This window comes from Tenrec ecaudatus (genome assembly GCF_050624435.1).
Source record: "Tenrec ecaudatus isolate mTenEca1 chromosome 1 unlocalized genomic scaffold, mTenEca1.hap1 SUPER_1_unloc_13, whole genome shotgun sequence".
Lineage (NCBI taxonomy): Eukaryota > Metazoa > Chordata > Mammalia > Afrosoricida > Tenrecidae > Tenrec > Tenrec ecaudatus.
In genome coordinates, this window is record NW_027457553.1 from 2085699 (window position 1) to 2089382 (window position 3684).

Here is a 3684-nt window from a genome sequence, read left to right on the forward strand (position 1 = left end):
ACTCAACTGTGGTGATTGATAGCTGCATGGCCAAGGACCCAGACACAGCTCTGGATTCTCTGTTCGCTCTCTTTAGCCACCATTGGTTTCCTTTTGTCTAATTGTGCAACAGAAATCTCGGAGGATACTTTATTCTAATGTTCTTCCACTTTCCTAAAGGCGGGTATAGAGAAAGGCAAAGTTAACTGGAGTCTCTCCAGCACACACTGGAACCCCAAGGGGGCTGCATAGGTCTCATCCAAAAGTGGAGATCTGCTGCCTCACCCCTAGCCTGGGAACCCATCATGGGTAGGGGCCAAGTGCTGTTTCTATCTGGACCTTCAGGGTCTTCGCAGTGCCTGGCTCATAGAGGAAATGAAAAATGCTTGTTTCTTCTTAACAAGTCAGAGATTTACTATTGTTGTTAGGGTCGGTCCTGTTGGTTACCACTCATAACAACCCTATGTCAAACAGAACACAACTCCACCCGGTACCCTCATCACAATTGTTCTTATGTTTGAGCCCATTACTGCAGCCCCCATGTCCATCCATCTCATGAGAGCCTCCCTCTTTTCCATTGCCCTTCCACTTTACCAAGCATGATGTCCTATTCCTGGGCCTGGTCTCTCCTGACAACATGTTGAAAGTACATGTCCAAAGGGTGACAAAATCTGGCCATCCTTACTTCTAAGGAGCATTTGGCCTGTGCTTCTTCCAAGACAAGTTTATTGGTGCTTCTGGTAGTCCATAGTACTTTCTATGGTTCTTTTTTCCTAGCACCATAATTCAAATGCATCGATTCTTCTTTAATCTCCTTATTTAATCTCCAATTTTGCCTTATTTAATCTCCAAATTTTGCATGCATAGGAAGTGTTTGAACATACTATGGCTTGTGTCAGATGCACCTTAGTTCTCAAAATAACATCCCTGCTTTTCAATACTCTAAAGAGGTCTTTTGAATATTTAGCCAATACAATGCAATGCATTTTTTAAGCTCTTGACTGCTGCTTGCATGAGCGTTGAACATGGATCCAAGGAAGAGGAAATCCTTGACCACCTCACAATTCTACATCTAAGCATATACCTCAAAGAATAACAAACAGAGACTCAAAGAGATAGTGGTATACAAGTTCACTGCAGCACTACCCACAATAGCTGAAAGGTGACTATTACCAAAGTGCCCAGGGCCCGAAGAATGGATAAACCAAACAATATCTAAGTCATACAATGGAATATTATTCAGCCTTTAAAAAGAAATGATGTTTTGGAACATGCTACACTATGCAGGGACCTTGAACACCTTCTGCTGAGTGAAACATGTCAGACCATAATGAGATTGATATAAAATATGCAGAATCCATAGGGAAATCCATACACAGCAAGCAGACTCACGGTTAATAAGGGTTGGGTGACGAAGGCAATGGGGAGTGACTGGTTAATGAGCATTGACTGTGTCTCCATTCAGAGTGATCCAAATGTTGGCCTGATCCTATATTCGGTTTGCATGGAGCCCCTGCCCTCTCCTGAGGGGTAGCCTCAGCAAAGGCACCGACAGCCTCAGAATCTTGGTTTCCTGACCTGTGAGTGTGCTGGAAAGATTAGATGGAGTAATAAATAATGACACTGATCACAACCAATAATTATAAAGCACTTATATGGGGCAGACGTTGTTCCCCAGCCATGCTTCTAGCAGGCACACAAATAAAATGCCCTTGGGGCCTAACAGAAACTCAGATTCCACTTCAGCAGATCTGAAGCAAGCTGTGAGAAATCGAGTTTCTAATGGGGAAAACAGTGAGGACCAGGATTCTCAGAAGGATTGAGGCATTTGAATGGCATTGATGGCAAAGACCGTGTGTGGATTATACTGTGTGTGGCCAGGAGAATGAGCAAATCTGTCCTGGAGGAAATTGAGCCAGGACACTCTTCACAGAATGTTCCTAGAAGAGAGAATCGCAAATTTTTGTCATGCTGATTTTGGTCATGTCGTTAGGAAAGACCAGTTGCGAGAAGAGGACATCATATGGATCTGGGGAAACTCTTCATGACACGGACTGGCTCCATAACCGCAACAATGACCTCAAACCTGCCGATGTGCAGGAAGATGGCATAGGATCTGGCAGTGATTTGTCTTATCAGACCTACAGTCAAAAGGAGTCAAATTTGACTTACTGGAGACTAACAACAACAACAAGGTCTTTCTATCTATTGATGCATTCAATCTCAACCTCGAACACACAACCTAAGCACTATTTTTCACTTCCCTTCTACACACAGCAGCGCAAAGGGGGTTCAATGATTTGTCCCAGGTCATGGAGCTAGAAGGACATAGAGCCAGGACTGGACAATGGAGCGATCTGACAACAGAGACATTTAACATAAGCAAGGCTTTGTCTCCCACAAAGATCATAGGCATTACCATAATGGACTTGGCACAAGTCCTGCCGCATGGCAACCTTTCAGCAGATAGGTGCTATCTTAGTGCCATCCAGTTGACAGCAAGTCAGCGACTGTATAGGACAGGGGAGAACTGTCTGTGGGTTTTTGACACGAAATATTTACAGCAGTAGAAATCCTCATCTTTCTCCCACAAAAGTCCCTATGATTGTTAGTAATTTGTTTAGAAGTCACTTTAATGGTGACCAAATCCTTCTTTTTTTGGGATTCAACATTATACCCCACTGCTTCTAATAGCTCCTCGCCCCAAACCAAAACAGTCATGAGAGAGTTGATTCTGACTCATGGTGCCCCCATGTGTACATTGCATAGGACTTTCAAGACTATAGGCTTTAAGGAGGTTGCCAGGCCTTTCTTCCATGGTGTCCCTGGGTGGGTTCCAACGGCAAATGATTTGTTAAATAATTTTGTGTGGAACTGTTTGCCCCCCTTCAGGAACTCCAATATCCTTGCAGCTCTCTATTCACAAAGTACTGTCCTTCCAACCAAGAGCTCAGAGTGCTTGTTTTCTCTCTCTTATTTTCTTTACATCAAGAAGTTTGGGACTCCCCAGGAGCTGGGTCCCAGGGACATATTTATATGTAATTATGACCCTGTCATCTACAACATGATCATGATAAATGGAGAAAAGACTGAAGTGATCAGGGCTATCTTCTTTCTGGAGTCCACAATAAATGATCATGTGAGCCCCGGTCAAGAACTCAAGGGATGTATTGTATTGGGTAAATCTGCTCTTTGAGATCTCTTTCTTTTTTTCTTTTTTTCAGTTGGGAAAGAGAAAGGGGAGATGGGCTGTTCTCCCAAGTTGGGGTCCCTGCCAGGGCACCCCCCACTCAAACCTGGCCAACTCCACTCGGGAATAGAGTTCCCTGCCACTTCTGTAGAACTGCCCTGTGGAAAGACCAATGTCCTAAAGGTTCAGAATGGAGAAGACAAGTTTCAAGAGCTACAGCCTAGCCCCTTACAGCCAGAGTGTGACTCAACAAGGGCCCCCACAGGCACTTTCTAGGGATCTTAAGTAGTTGGGGCTTAAGGAGAGTGGCATGGGGCTCTAGCAAGCTAGGAGCCCATCCCAGGCTGGGGTTACATATCCCAAGCCCTTGATGGGGAGGCCTCAGGTAAGCAGTGGGCCCATGGAGTTCTGGGTATATGGGCCTGGGGGAAGGGAGGCACCTTTGGGGCTGGGCCAACCCAGGGCATCCCAAGTGGGATGGGGTGCAGGGGCCTGGGCAGGGTCCCTCTTCCTCT